Below are 16431 nucleotides of genomic sequence, written 5' to 3' on the forward strand. Positions count from 1 at the left end.
ACGACCGATGGAATAGGGAAAAAGGGGGTCCGAACATGGTGCCTCTTTGTTTACGACGAACAAACATAGATATAACCCTCCCTTACTTAGAAACGACTCTCTCTCTCTGAACCCAATGACTGGAAGGGGAGGCCGAAACAGAAACTTGACGGATTACTGCAGTATGACGAAAATATGACTCCAACCGGCCCCCGAATAATGCAACCCAGAATGGCTTGCACCTACGAGTAGGAACATGCGATAACTAAATAGGGGAAGGTCCAGGGCTATTCCAGGGTGAGGTTTACCCATGTACCCTCCTCCTGGAAGATTAAGAAAACTGTCAAGGTTTAAGATTTACCACCTCCTTCTTGCACCCTCATAGACATGAAACTCAAAGCTACCCATTGTTCCCCCGACCGACACCCTCCGTTGCCTCAGCCTGAATACCCACTCGCTAATAACGATTCAAAGGTCCCACCGTAAGTACTAGCCCGACCAGGTTAGTTCCCGAACAATTGACGAAAGTGTAAGTATCTGCAGCAGAGGTCAACAGCCAATGACAGCCAAACAAATTAAATAGGATACAAAGGATGCGCAGCATGCAGGAGGAAATATCTTTGGCCAAGTACTGTTCTATGTGTTGTCCTGAGTTCTGTGTATAATACATGTACCACCTCCCAGCCTGAATTCATGTGTACGTGGTGTATGGATTTACGTTGTCCCTCAGTCTGTGTTTCTATATAACTTGACCCTACTGTTTTGTGTTGTGTGCGCATTAAATGACCTATTATTGTACACGTTTTCCTCTCACTCTCTCTCTCTCTCTCTCTCTTTTTCTCTCTTCATGTTGTACGTGTACCGAGTAGTTCATTTAAAATGCGGACGACTCTCCCTCCGAGGGTCCCCCTGTTCCCTCTTCCTCCCCCCCCCCTTCTTCTTGTGTGGTAACGTTGTGCCCCGCCGGCACAAACTAAATTGGTTTTCCAACACATAGGTGTTCGGCAAAATTGACAGCAACTAAACAAATTGTAAAACTGCCATGTTACTACCTCTCCTTTCCGTAAAATGATGAAACTTGAATTGGTTAAGAAAGAAAGGACAGGTAAGACGACTGATGTCCCCCCATTTGGCCTTTTATAAAGGGACTATATGTCAGTGGCCTTCTGTTCTCAGTCCGTTAGAAAAACAACACCCAATGCTTAGGCTGCCCCACCCCTCTGCACCCCAGAACAGATGTCCAAAACGTCCTCGTTTCTCCCGATTGACCCCAGCTCCATGTCCCGAAGTGTAACTGATGTCCCTGAGCAACTATTGTCCCCCGAGAATAGAATGTTTAGCCTCTGTTCCTCTCACGAGGACAGAAGACTGCCAGGGCTTGTGTTAGAAAGACGAGCCTCTACTGTAGGACCCGATTTTCGAGATTGGTGAAATGATAGGTCTGTTTTCTCTCCAATATACGTCATGAATGAACGCCAGATAGACTTAGAACAAACCCGGTAGGGATGTCCGCATACATACTCCATAATGATAACTTCTGACTGTGACCGATGAACGTATCCCCAACTACTTACGGTTGAGGGTGGAATTAAAATGAATAAATGTACCTCCTGCCAGTTCTCTAAAGCTTGTTTTGTACCCATTCAAAGATACACAACCACCGGAGGAGAGGGGCCGGACGAGACGCACAGCCTAGCCGCAGATCATGAGACACGTGTGACCTCGACCAAAGGTGGAGCTGCAGAACTACGAGACGTGGGACAAGGCACCACCCGTAAACGTGGGACATGAAAGGATAAGAGAGCTGTTTTGAAGCCCTCTGCTCGCTGACCCACGCGTGCCAGAAGCCCACGCCCCTCTTAGCCCGATCGATGGGCCTGCCTGCTCGTCACCTTTTGCTCCCTTGATCTGTCTTAAAGATCTGATCCCACTCCGCCCTCTCCTCCCTAGATTATCCAACAGAACCCCTTCTATCCTTTCCACATGGATTGTGACTCCGAGAAAGAAATACAGGTGCCCAGCATGAGGCACCCTTTAAAAGAGACTAACAGGACTGTGACCTAACGACAAAGGACAGATCACACCCTGCGACTGTTGAAGTTAAAGCGAAAGTCACGGCACAGTGGCCCCGCCATCTTGCCCCCTTTTAGGCCCCATCACGAACATAGATAGCAGCCATTTTGTGTGCCATTGCCTCTCTGATCACTGCCAATAGCCTACATCTCTCTTTCTCTCTCTCCCCCGCGCCCCGACAGCCCCCGGCCTCTCCTACTTGGGCCCTAAACGCACCTCCAGCGCGACCCTGCCTCCGAGCCACATCCCGTGCTGAACCCCACACCCTTTCATCTCTTTCATAAAACAGGCCCTTTTGATAACCTCTTCCTCCTTGCCCTATTGTTCGGCCTGATCCCAGGCCATTACTTAGCCCAACAGATGCAGTTTATTGCCCCTACAGTAAGACCTCGCCTCACTTCAAAGGAGCGGGGATTAATCAATGCCCTCACACCCCTAGATCCGATCGATCGCCCGCATTCCCGTTCCCAGCGGAATGTCTAGCTGCGCGATAGCCATCACGCTGAGATTGGGGTGGGGACTCCTACTGTAGATATGTGTGGGAACGGGCCTAAACCGGGGATTCCAAAGACGCCTTTTCCGTACTTCAAAGCATTACCAAGAATGTGTTGCATGTAATAAAGTAATAAACCAGTGTATAAGAGGCCAGGCCTCAGAGATGTCGAGAGAGCACCTCGAGAAGATACCCTGTTGTCTGATTCGACGTGTTCTGTTCCGTCGGAAATAAACTCCTGTTTCCTGCCTTCCAGTCTCCAGCGCCTGCCTCTTTATTTGGTAACCGTTAGTTGGGTGAGAAGCGGCTAACGCCGGGCAAACCTTGAAAAGGGGTATAACGACCTGATCTGCCTGAACCCTTTTTTCATCAATAAAACATAAACAACATAAAGGCACAGTGGTTTCTTATTGGATACACAAGTAAAGGAAAATGACCAAACAAAGCGTCAATAATTATTATAGTGAATCTACACGATCGTAGGCACTATTTTAATGGTTCAATTCCTTGTGGCGTCGACGGCGTTTCGACCCTCAGGGATGCGGGTCTCATCAGGACAAGGCAATAAGGGACATCTGGATAATATCTTGTATTCACCCATGCATGGTGAGGAATAAAACTGACTTACATGTAACGCAGCCGGGTACACATGTAGTGGTCAAGAAACTGGAATGTAGTACGTGCACACAATAGCGCTTGCAATATTTTCAGGAAAAGGCCTGAGCACATGGAATTGCGCCAGATAGCAGAGATTACATCCGCGCCTTCAATCGAAATCAATTCGATATTTGTTCTCTGTTACCGTCAAACCAAACAGCGGCGGGGCAGGTAATGAGCTGCAGCTAAGGAGAAGCATAGTGAGTAGTTCTTTGCTGACTCACTCACGTACACAGGTATTTGTCAATGAATTCCGTATGATTTCGAGCTGAAAACTATGGATTACGGAAGTTTACAGGTAAGTAAACATATAAATAAATAAAACGAATTTTGTTGCGCGCACTGCCTCGCATTTGGGGAGAATAGCCACATTGTAACTTTGTGGGTACTCACAAACCTTTCCAATGGTATTCTCACCCCCAATCTGTGGCATAAGTACCATGAGTAAGTGTGCAAATGTGGTGTTCAAACAACCAAACAGTTCGTGATGATGTCAGAAAAAGTGTTTCTCTCCACTTGGAAAAATAACTTTGTGAAATAAAATAAATAATAATGTTCTAATGAACATCTCCGCTAGACAGTCCACAACGGTAAGTTTAAAGAAGCGTAAATGTTCATGGGATCTAGGCATTGCATCTCTTTCATGTTGGTGTCAATTGGTGCTCAGAAAGTAAAATAAAAATAAATGCATGACACAGATTTCCCTAATAATCTCATAGTTATTGCTTTGTGAGTGTTGGACTAATTTTCATTGCATATGTTCTTGGCAAAATAGCACGTTTTAGTATTTCTAGAATAACATAATTAACCTGGCTAGAGGTCTTTCCCCGATGCTGTTAAAACTGCTTTTGTCGGACCTGTTGTTATTTGACACCACCAGTTGGTGGCGCCCTAATTCTGCTGCCTGAGCTAGCCTTGTGAATACGCCCGACCTGCTCTCGACACCACCCAGGTGTGTTAATCGACCTGGAATCTACCAGCGCGTGCTATACGCATCCGTTTTATACGTGACCTTCACGCAACAACAGCTTCACCGTGTATTTAAATGAGCTTTGGGAATTTCATATACATTACGTATGAGTAATTTACTTTTTTACCGCGCACAATTCACGATAATACACAGAACATCTTTCTAAATCGAGCACATTTGCAGAAGCGTTTCAGTGTTGTTCCTGATTTAAAAATATATGCTTCTTTCAGACAGCTCCGGTTATTATTACAAAATAGTTTTGATCTTCTACACGTTAACAGAAAAAATATGTCTTCATTTGCTACCTGTTCTAAATTGTATCTTTCGGATCCGAGGGACATTTCGCACTTTTCAGCGATGGCGCGCACTCTAGAGTGTGCAGTAAAGCCGTTTTTCACTTCGCATGGAAATGGAAGGTGATTGCTATCAGAGTAAATGTTTTTTTCTGCGGCCTTGCTCACTTGCAGACCAGGGCCGAGTTACTGCCGTTTCAAATATTAGACGATGGATGTCGACGCTGTTGGCACCCTTTGGTGGATGGGCCAGACGTCATGTATAAATTCACCCTGGATGTCAGCTCAATAAAATATTCAGTTAATCTCCGGCATAGATGCTGAGCAGTAGAACTGAACCGAATTTATCGGACCTTGTCAGATGTATTCCTTGCATGTCGACGTTCCACACCAATTACAGATTTCAGAGTGTGCTCTCAGGCGCAGCTATGTGCCTTAGTGCAGCAGCCATTTCAAATGGCGCCAAAAGCACTCTCTGCCTGCTGAAAACCGATGTAATCCTCGCCATTGGAAATCCGGGATTAGATCACATGAATGTTAAAAGTGAACGAATCCTTTTTACATAACTTTCACAGGATTAGACTCATACTTCACAGCATAATGAATGCCTCATTATTTTTTCTCTATAAAACACACACTTTAATTTACAGGGTGATCCCAACTTTCCATGGAGCCATCTTGAACAAAGCTCTTGGAACATCAGCGATTCTTTAATATGTGTTGGAATAATTCAAAAAGCAGGTTCATATTTACTTGAGGTAATAAGTGAATGTGTGGAAGAGATGATTGCCAAGAGAAGGGGGTGGTGAATCAATATTCAAGGGGATTTAAGTAGGCCTGGGAGAAATTTTAATTACAAGGGTGTAATTCATATAATTACTAATTAAAAAATTTCAAGTTACGAAAAAATCGTAAAAGTACTTGAAATATCACATTACGCAATTTCAGGTATATTTGCAAGAGAGGGGTTGTTCATGCAGAAAATATCTCGCCCAGAGGTTTTTCAGCTTGAACCAGCCTTCTGTTGATATCTCACAAGCTTTTCTTTTTACCTAAAGTGCGCACACTCATGTGAAAAAGTCATACCCACAAGCCACACTTTGGCTTAAAACGTAATTTCACAACATTTTAAAGGAATTTTAAAAAATGTAATGGGAACGTAATAGGGGCCTGATTCACAAGGGGAAACTTTCACTTTTTGGTGTAAGTTTATGATTGTTTGCTATTCACAAAGGGATTTACGAGTAGTATCTTTATGAATGCAGAGGCGCTGCACATAAAAAGATAGGATAATCCAGCCTTTAGTGATTTACGTGAGTGATTTAGGCCTCCTAAAGTTTATATTCATCTTTGAATCAATAAAACCTTGCAATTGCAAAGCTAGAAATGCCAGTAGGACTTGGACATTATGGGTATGAGGAGGAGAATGAGATAAATGTTACCATTCCTCAAATGCCACATAAGGTCTTTGCCAGAATGACTAACAATGCATAAAAGTTGACCGTTGTGCTGCTGTACTTGGTAGATGTCATCTTTAGCTCTCCATGAGGAAGGAAGACACATGAGCCTAAAGTTGTCCATATGCTGTTGGGCATCTATTAATAAATAGCTGTCACTGGCTTGAATTCAGCAATGATGTGGGGACAAGGTGAAATTGCAGATGACAGTCCATCGTCTTGGTTGTAGTATCTTGCCGCACTTAGGTCTCTGCAGAACAAAGGAGATTGTAGGTGATGCTCTTGCTCTGCCAACCACCACCTTCCCTGTCAGCTGCGAGTGTGCAGACATACACATGACTGAGAAGTGCAATCCTTGTCAGCATCTGCTGTTGCGTGTGGGGCAAGGGACATGAATGGATTGGGATACAAGAATGAGGAATCTATAAAGTGACCGTGATCCAACCTGGACAAGCCTGTCAGAAGATTGTACCAAAGTGAAACAATATTAATTACATAGTACGCATGGACATATGAATTGTTTCTGGTAATTTAATATTATGTACTATCGGACTAATCAAAGACAGGGATTGCTACCTGCGATCTGCAGGTCTGCGGGTATGGATTTAGGTCTCTGAGCTTTCTTGTCGGCATTTTTGTTAATGGAGGTGGCGGTGGGATATTGAACAGGGTGTTGATGGTATTTTTTGGTCTTTTGTAAGATCTTAGAATTAGTTTTGGGGTAAGCCACAGAGGATTCTGTTATTTCTGATATCAAGAGCATTAATCTAGGTTTTCAGTTTAGTGGAAGTTGAAGTATGAGTATATTTCGAACATTAAGCCGGTGGTTGTGGGCAGGCATAGCCATTCAGTGGATACAGATGCAAGACCCATATTCACTGTTGTTGCTGACTCACAGGGAGGAGAAAACTGAATCTTGTTGGAGGGGGACATGGGAAATAAAAATTTTAAAAGAGTTGTGAAAGGACCTAAATGATGCAGTTGTTTTTTTGTGTATTCATCAGCATGTGTCCATCTGGTGATTAATGGCACAGATGAAGTATGTCGCATTAATATGTTGTGAGTTTAGAAGGGAAAGGATGGAGAAGAACATTTTTAATGTCATCAGAAAAGAAGACTTAGCAGATGAAATACCGTGAAGAGACGATGTTGCCAAAGGTGGTTGCTCATAGTGGAAGGCTTAAGGTAAAGACATGGAGGGGTAGTTTTATTGAGGTGGCCATTGTTTTGGCGAGCCAGACTAACGCAGCACCAGTGATGCAAACGTTAGTGGCGCTTGTCGATATTATGTAGTGACAGACTATAACTAAGGAGGAGCAGAGGTAAAGGGGGCAAGGACTGGAGAAGAGACTTAGAAGTTATGAAGTTGGCACTGTGTGTGAGTGATGTCTCTGTGAAGGGCATTTGAAATAACACGATTTAAATGTATTAAATAGTTGTTGGTATTGATGTGAGGAGTTGTTCTGGTATGCAACACGTTCTATGCATTTTTTTCTTCATTGCCACTTAGCTAATGTTGTATACTATCTTCCCACTTTTATAATTTTGTCAATCTATTTTGTAATGCTGTCCAATAACATAGCATAGCATAACATTGACGTGTGAAATTCTGCGTGCTGGTCACTTAACATCAGGCAATAAGCACTTGTGAAAGTGCAAATACGTCAAAATGTATACTTTTATTAACTTTTTTTTTAGTTGAAGTATTTTGAGGTTAGGTTATTCAGTTAAAGTTTTCATTATTATTCTAAAGTAAAATTCAATGCTGCAGTTCAATAATTATTAGCCCTAGTTTGTATTTTCGTTGTAATCCCATTGTATATTTATGTAACTCAATGAATTGTGATAGTTTGCACGTCTTTTCCTGTAGAGTAAGAATAGCTATTGTTGATAAACGGCATCTAGGTGCAATCCAAAAATAATCATACGTTTTGAAAATCATTAAATTATAAAGAATGTATTGTTTCAGCATGTCCAACATTATTTAATAATTCATGTACAACTTCCAACATAATTTGATTAAGGTCATTTTAAAATTTCAAAAAATGTTTAAACATTGGAAATTTTGAATTGACATTGCAATTGTTGCTGTGATGCTCATTTCATTGTTGTACTTTTACTGTCAGATTGCCAGCAAAGTCCTAGACCTATACACATTTTATGACATAAGGGCAATACTTTGTGTCACATATTGCATAATATTTTAGTTTTATTTTCGGTCCCTTATGTGTGAGAATTATTATATGTCCTTAAATATTGTAATTGCATTTTATGCTTCGTAGGTAAAGAAAAGCTCCAGTTTGCATCAGTCAAGTTTTTTACCATGCTATCTACATTATCAGGTTAACTACAATTAATCTTGTTAGAAGCATCTTATATTTCAGACGGCAGAGTCCCAAGGTCCCTACCTCACTTGCAGTATAGTTGTAGAACTCAGGGCCTATAGATGAGTGCATGCAGGAGCTAATAAGAGGGGGAGGGAGAAGCAACCAGGAAAGCAGCTGCACAGAATAAGCTGTAATCTTCAAAAAGTCCTGTCAGTACTGCCAGGATGTAGTCCCTGTGCCCCTCAGGACCCCAGTACACTGATCAAGCGGACAGGTGTGGTACCACATGAAACATTGTCACTTCTTCACTTCCTGTAACACCTGTGTGGATGGGGAAGAGAAAGAGCCAACAAACATGGTGAGTGTCCCATAAGAATCAAGGGAATGCACCTGACTGTGATTCAGAGCCATCAGCGGCCATTCGCCCACACAACAATTCCTGGTCAGCAATCTCAGGCCTTCTCAGTGCCTATCTAGCCACCTCTGTGAGTTCAGAGAGGCCATCACACAAGCTTTAGATCACCAGTTTTATGTTGATTCACTGCTCACCAGGAAGTAGATTGTAGTAGTTCCACTTGGCTGCTACTTGACCTCAGGTCACTGAGTCCCGATATTCAACACTGGCAGGCAAACACAGGGGTGTGTCAGCCCAAGTCACACTCCGATGAGTTTGCTACAGTGAGTCACAGTCCATACAGTGGTGATCTGTCCTCAGATGTCTGCCCCTACTCTTTGACCTCAAGTGCCATCTCCTGTGTTGAGAGCAAACTGTCCTTTTTGCTGCACAGGGTAGGCCGCAATCCAGGTCAGAACTGAACAGCCCCAAGAGCGCAGAGATAGAGATCCTGGACCACACTCCACCAGGCAACATCGCCCACCAAACGGTTGACCCCCTGCCACTAGACTCCAGGAACACTCGCTTACAAGTTGGCTCTTTCAGGTTCAATTACAGGAGCACAGCATTAATAGGATGGCTGGCCTGGGAGAGGCCAATTATAAATGTTTTCACTCCACGGCGGGAAGGTCCACCTTGACCTTTGAAACTTCCTATTGTTGGATGTTGATGCAGAAGGATGATACATGGACAACGTAGTCCAGGGTGACCAATAGTCAATGTTTTGAGAGACAGTTGTGTAATAGTGCATTGTTCAACAGTGAAATGATCAACAATTATTGGCTGGGGAAATGATCAACAATCATTGCCTGGGGCAGTGGTGCGGGCTTCAAGCAACAGTAACACCTGATCCTGAGACCAACTCTTACATCCCTCCTCCTACCAGGAGTAGCACCTGTCTATCGTTTGACCAGCGGGCATGTGTCCATTTTGTCTCAGACTCATCTCATGCAAACTGTATAAGAGAGAAAGAAAGAAGGAGGCACGAGGAGGAATTGATTCTACACAGCCTTAGTACTCAGCAAGCCCATCATCCAGGCACATTGGTGGTGGTGCAGGGGTCCTAAACAGAAGTTTGGACCCCTGCACTTATTTTGTTTTACATATTAAGCGCTGGTCCTGCACTGTCTGTGACATACCTGTGCAGATGGTTTCATTCACACCAGTTTTCAACACAGAGCAGTATGTCCAGAAATGTTAAAACCTAGCCCAGGACAACCATCTAGGTAGCACTATGGGAGAGTGACATCATTTTCCATTGGATTTATTTTTGTGTTTATCATGAGATTTTGATTTTGGACTTTAGATTTTCATTTTGGATAGTTAATTTGGAACTTTGACTTGTTGACTACTCTGATTTGGTCTTGCTGCAGTCAGATCTAGCTGTGTGCCAGAGCTTGTGTCATTGATAATCCAAAAAAGAACAAATAGTAATTTAATTTAAAGAGAATGGGTTTTGGTTAAGCCCATTTCAGCCATTGTCTTCCTGTTTTTCAACGTTAACCAATTCTTGGATGGTGAGTCTGTAATGTCATAGGTCAGACCATGGCATTTTTCTGATGTTCACATTATGGCATTTTCCAACACACAGGAGACCAGAGGGGAGCATTTAAAGACCCAGCCTACTCCCAATCACTAATGCAACACAAAGCGGACATAGGGGGTCTAGCTGGAGCAAACAACTAATTAGTCATGCTTACAGTGTGCAGGTCTCTTTGAGAGGGAATAAAATATGAAGTAAAAAAGTTTTTATTTTTAAGAACAAAATACGAAGTCCACATTGGCTACACACTGGCAAGAAGCTGGACACAACATAGCACAACTTCGCTTCACAATATTGGAAGTCATCAAACATCACCCGGAAAGAGACACTCATATTTCAAGATTAAGATCAGAGTATTTTTGGATAAAGAAAATGGACAGCCTACAACCGAATGGACTCAATGACAGGATAGAATTATCCTGTTTTTTATAAAGATACTGTGAAAAGCCAAGTTCAGTTTTCCTGCATGACTATGAGACTTTCCCTATCCAAAATGGCCGACACCAAAGTTAATATGATTTGTTTTAGCATATTTTATATTGTTTTCACCTTGAGTGAGCCCAGTCACGTAACATAATATTGAATAACACTGCTTTGTAAATATTATGTGTTTAAAACGTTGAGCGAAAATGATTGAAAATTGTTCATGATGTAGTTGTGTCAGAATAACTATTTTTCTTGAAATTAGATTAATTTCATAGCAGCGCATAATTGGCGAATATCCTCATCCACATAGAGCGTAATGATATTAAACAAATAAAACACTATAAGGACTACGCAGTCCGAGGTCGCGATCATGTGATCGCCAATTAAGCGAATTAGCGCGTAGAGAGCTTTAAAAGGCGATACTAAGGATGTAAGGTAACAGTGGATTCGCTGAGAACACGTAAACGAGGGACGCTTTCCACTTTCCATTTCCCAGTAAGTACACAAACGAGGGAGGCACAGAATGCGCGCTAATAATGTTTATTTAAGTAAACTTTGATTTAGTTGAGTGGAACAACGGAATGGTAGTTGGTATAATTTTCTAACATGGGGCTTGATTATTTTTGATTAAATTTTGGCCAGTTTTGGTGTTTGTAATTTTTAACGTTGATACACACAAAGAAATGTGATGTAAATAATGACTGTGATGGTATATACAGGTTATTTGGTGAACTATAGATGTTTGTTCACATTGTATAAACGCAGTGTATTATGCATTAATGTAATTTCAGTTTAAGGGCTGATTGCGACCTTTTCTTGATTTTCTTTATTAGAGACCCCCGAAGAAGGGTCACCATAGACCCGAAATGCATTGGGTAAATGGGAGATGAGATACAGGATTGTTTTGAAAACATAAGGATTCAAACGAATGAAAAAGAAAGAATAAACAAAGAATATTGATACAAATGAAAACATTTTGAATTATCATTATTTTTGGCATACACATATACCAGAGGAGAACCCAGTGGTTCATGTGAAAGTGTGCAGGATGTTACCATAGGCATCGGGACCCCCCGGTGTCTCACTTTTTGCAAGACATTGATAAAAGTGGTTGTAGACTTAACCACTACAGGTAGCAGTGCACAACAACGAAGGAGTTTGAAGTAAGAATAAGTCAAGTAAAAGAGTGCTGGACGGACCCTATCACGATTTTTCTGATGTTCACATTATGGCATTTTCCAACACACAGGAGACCAGAGGGGAGCATTTAAAGACCCAGCCTACTCCCAATCACTAATGCAACACAAAGCGGACATAGGGGGTCTAGCTGGAGCAAACAACTAATTAGTCATGCTTACAGTGTGCAGGTCTCTTTGAGAGGGAATAAAATATGAAGTAAAAAAGTTTTTATTTTTAAGAACAAAAAACACTCACTCGCCCTTAGTTGGGATGCTTCTTCATTGGGTTCCTCCTCACACTACTAGCACAAATGGTAGTACTGTGAGCTACAACTCTATCAAGGTTGGAGAAGGGCACTGGTATGTTATATATGAGGTTACACTATGGTGTTAGTGAGGGTGGACAGAGTGTAATGAAGGAAAATGTAAAGGAGGTGAATACAAATGCCTCTCAATGGATTCTAGCTTTAATAAATGTCCCCAAGTAGCAAATTAAACGACAGGATAGGGGATGTGACTTCACCCTGTACTTGACAATGGGGTCAGTTGTCATGCATGGGGTGAAGATACATCCTGCATCCTGTCTTTTAATATGTTCCAAATTAAATCTAAAATTTCTAAAAAAAAAAAACAAAGAAATTTACAAAATGCTACCATACAAAGTAAAAATCTTCATAAATAATAAAGGACTACTCTACATGAAAAGCATATCAAAATAAATATTATAATCCATGCAGCACTTTAGGGGTGTGCACCCTGAATATCGACCCCACAATATCAAAGACAAAATATAAAACTATTTTTTTTTAAAGTATTGACGAGTAAGTAAGTCTGGATTTTCTATTCCTAAATCCACATATATGCACCTACGTGGTAAGTATATAATCAAGGTACGAAGATGTGGAGTTAGGAATAGTACATTTATAGTTACCTATTTACCCTTAGCTTTCAATATTTGATCCTCAATATGTTTATCAATGTAGTCTGGGGGTCGATATTCAGTAGCACAATCAATCCAACTAACTCTAAAATCCAACATTAACCAACATGCTCAAAAACATATATTGAATTACATAAGCTACTTGTATTAATCATTCTATATTAAAATCTTGTAAGGGCAGCTCCCATGCAATGTGGGTACTCTTGAAAAAAAGGACTTACCGCCCTGGACGGCGGTATCCTTCCTTGGCTGTTGCTCCTTCTCCTAGGAGATGCAGGATCCAGAGGAGATGAGTTGCAGGGCTTTGTTTTGGTTCTTGTGGTGTCCTGAGGAGAGATTGGCCCTTAATCCAACCTCTCAATTTGTCTCATTCTCCCAGTTTTCGAGTTGCAGAGGAGCAGAGCGCAGCAGGAGACTGTCGGCTCTGTGTATACTCAACCTTTTGTCCCTGCTTTGGAGAATGCCACTTGGCGGAGTATTTAAGAATGCTCCTGTCTGGAAGTAAGTGTTCTTAAACAATACTTTTTTGGAGCTGGTCATTCTGTTTTCCAGGGAGTTTCCCATCCCTGCCAGCAATGGGCAAACTTTCTTGTAACAGGCGACACATCTCTCCTTCCAGATGCTCATTATCCTCTTTCTTGGATGGGGTCTCCTCTCCCTCTCCTAAGAAGCGCAAGAGGGGTAGAAAAAAAGATGAGGAAGAGAGGATTCAACCAATAGTCCTGGAAACCCTGAAAGCCTTCAAAGACGGAGACTGACATGGATTCCAATAAAAAGCAGTTGGGAGGAATTCTTTCTGAGATCTCCTTAGACAATTTGGACTCCTACCCTGCTCCGGATTACAAGGGGAAGTACATATCTATGAGTTTTCCTCCAGTAGAGAAAACATCCTCTTCTCAAGATCCAATATTGCCTCATATTAGTAAACCTCTAAGATGGTCCCATTTTGAACTGAGGGCTGGAGTTTATGGAGTATGTACACCACAAGTGTTGCTCACTGACTTTAAATTCCTGTTTCAGGTCATCCAAGAGGAGAAAGACTGCTTTCATTTGCTAAAGTTAATGGAGTGTTAGATAGAGTTTTTATCGGATATCTCCGATGATATGGTTAGAACCTCGGTTTTCACCAGTGGGTGGATCCTCTGTCAAGGCCAGATGAAATGCATACCTAAAAGATTGAAACATTGACACAGCTCAGAAATGCCTTTTGAGGGTCCTAGATTGTTTGAAGCAGAATTAGTAGAACAAACTCTATCATCTATTTAAAAAGAGAAAACATTCTTCATCACTCAAGAATGAGGTGCCAACATTTTCTAGATGGAAATTCTTTAGGCAACCTTCAACTAAATTTTCAGATTTCAGGCAACTCCTCTTCTTTGTTTCAATCATTTAGAAAGCAGAAATCAGTTTCAGGTTCAAATCCTTAGACTTCCTCACTATGCAGAGAACCTGCCTCAATTTCAGGCCGGTGGACATAATAGGGATTTTTCCTGTAAAGAAAAGCAATCATGTCAGACAAGTGGGCCCTCAATATTGTCAAATTGGGGTATCAGATAGAATTTCAGTATGCCCCAAAACCTTCAGGAGTCATTCAAATCCCTATTCCCAGGGATCTCAAGAAACAAGCATTGAGGGAGAGGTTTGCCTCTCATTTAAAAAAAGAGCAATTTGTTCTGTTCCAGCAAAGGAGAGAGGATGGGAGTGTACTCAATAGTTTTCCTGGTAAAGAGGTCGCCTGCGGTGAATAGGTTGTCTGGTGATCGACTTGAAAAACATCAATAAGTAAATTCTGGACATTAATTCAAGATGGAGACACTTCAAAGGATATCTCCTTTGATCGCATCACAGAGTTTCATGATTATGTTAGACCTTATGGACGCTTATATTCACAGCCCTAAAGCAAAGAAGGACTACAGAATCATGAGATTTGTGGTAGGGAGTAGTCATTGGCAATTCACTGTACTTCCCTTTGAGATAAAAACAGCCCCCAAAGTTTTCACAAGGTGATTGCTCAAGCTGTGTCTCATCTTCACCTACAAGGGATACCAGTTTATCTGTATTTTGATGACTGGATGCATCATGCTCTTTCCTTTTGGGAAGCCTTATAAATTCTAGAACTCACAAAGGAAGTGATGAGCATTTTCGGTCTTTCTCTCAAATTGCTGAAATGCCAGCTGGTAAGGTCAAGGGAGATTAAATTAATCAGAGCCATTTTCCTGAAAGTTCTAGCAAGAGTTTTTCTTCCCCAAGACAGGAGTATTCAATTGCAGAGGTTGGTCAAGCTCCTTCCCCCCCATTTCAGAGGTTCTGGCAAGGTTATGGATGGAGGTCCAAGGATGTATGGTGGGTTGTGTCTTTACGATTCCTTGGGCACGTTTTCATCTATGTCCCTTTCTGTGGTACCTGCACAAGTTCTGCTCTCCAAAGGTTCGCTCTTTGGATTAGTTGGTCCCTCTGTCCAGTGAGCTTAAGCAGGAGCTAGAATGGTGGTTCAACACAATCTTTGCAAGGGCATGTGGATGGATCCTCATGAAGCTCTGATGATAATAACAGATGCCAGCAAAATCAGTTGTGGAGCAACCTTCCTCAATCATTCATAGCAGCAGAGATGGTCTTGGTGGGAGCTGAAGAAGTCATAGAACTGGATGATACTTGGAGAAATATACAGGACACTCCTAAAAAAATTCAAGGGTCTTATACTGCAAAAGGATGTCCTATTAAGATCAGACAATACTTTCTCAATTTCTTACATAAATCACCAAGGAAACACCAGTTCCAGATCCTTTAATAAGGTGGCAACATCAACTGTCTGTGGGCAGAGGCCAATTTGCTGAGTTTGTCAACGATGCATACCAGGGAGACCTTCTGAGCAGAACATTTGCTTAATCAATGAACCTGTCATTATCTTCTGAAGTCTTCAAACAGATCTGCAGGAGATTCGGAACTCTGTTTCTAGATCTATTTGCAAGAGGGAGCAACACAATGGATCAGAGGTTCTGCTCGAGGTTTCAGGAAAGGAGAGCACGGGGAACGGATGCTCAGTTGGTGTATTGGCCCACAAACTGGTTTATGCATTCCCACTTTTTTCAATAATCACAAGGATATTGGCAAAATCAAGCAAGAAAGGTCAGATATATTTATAGTTCCTAATTGGCCAAGACACTCTGTATTCTGAAGAGACTGGCAACTTGCTCCTCATGGGTGCTTCCTCCAGTTCCACCTCTCTACAGGATCACTTACCCTTCTCCTCTAAATCAGGATCTCTTGGTTTGGCAATTGAAAGGTTGATTTAATAAGTAAGGCTCTCCCTCCTATCTTGGTCAAAACCATTCAGAATTCAAGAAGACTTTTCACCTTAAAGACTTATTCTAGGCATTGGTAAACATTTCACAAATGGTATTCTAAGCGTGGTCTCTTAGCTTCTTCCAGTCTATTCTCTGCAGTCTTGCAATTTTGGGTGGAGAGTTTTCAGCTTAATCTTTCACTCTCTACACCTAAATCTTTACTGCTTATCTATTAAAGCCTTTAGAGAGTTTTCTGAGACTCAAGGAGAAATTGATACTCTAACTAACAGTGTGTATAAGAGCTTTTCTATCAAGAACTAAAGTGAAATCTTCTCCTTCTTAGAATTGGCCTACAGTTCTTACATTTGTATAATTGTCACCTTTCAAACCTCTAGAAGAAGTGGACTTGAAATTTCA

This window comes from Lissotriton helveticus, chromosome 4_1 (genome assembly GCF_964261635.1).
Source record: "Lissotriton helveticus chromosome 4_1, aLisHel1.1, whole genome shotgun sequence".
NCBI lineage: Eukaryota > Metazoa > Chordata > Amphibia > Caudata > Salamandridae > Lissotriton > Lissotriton helveticus.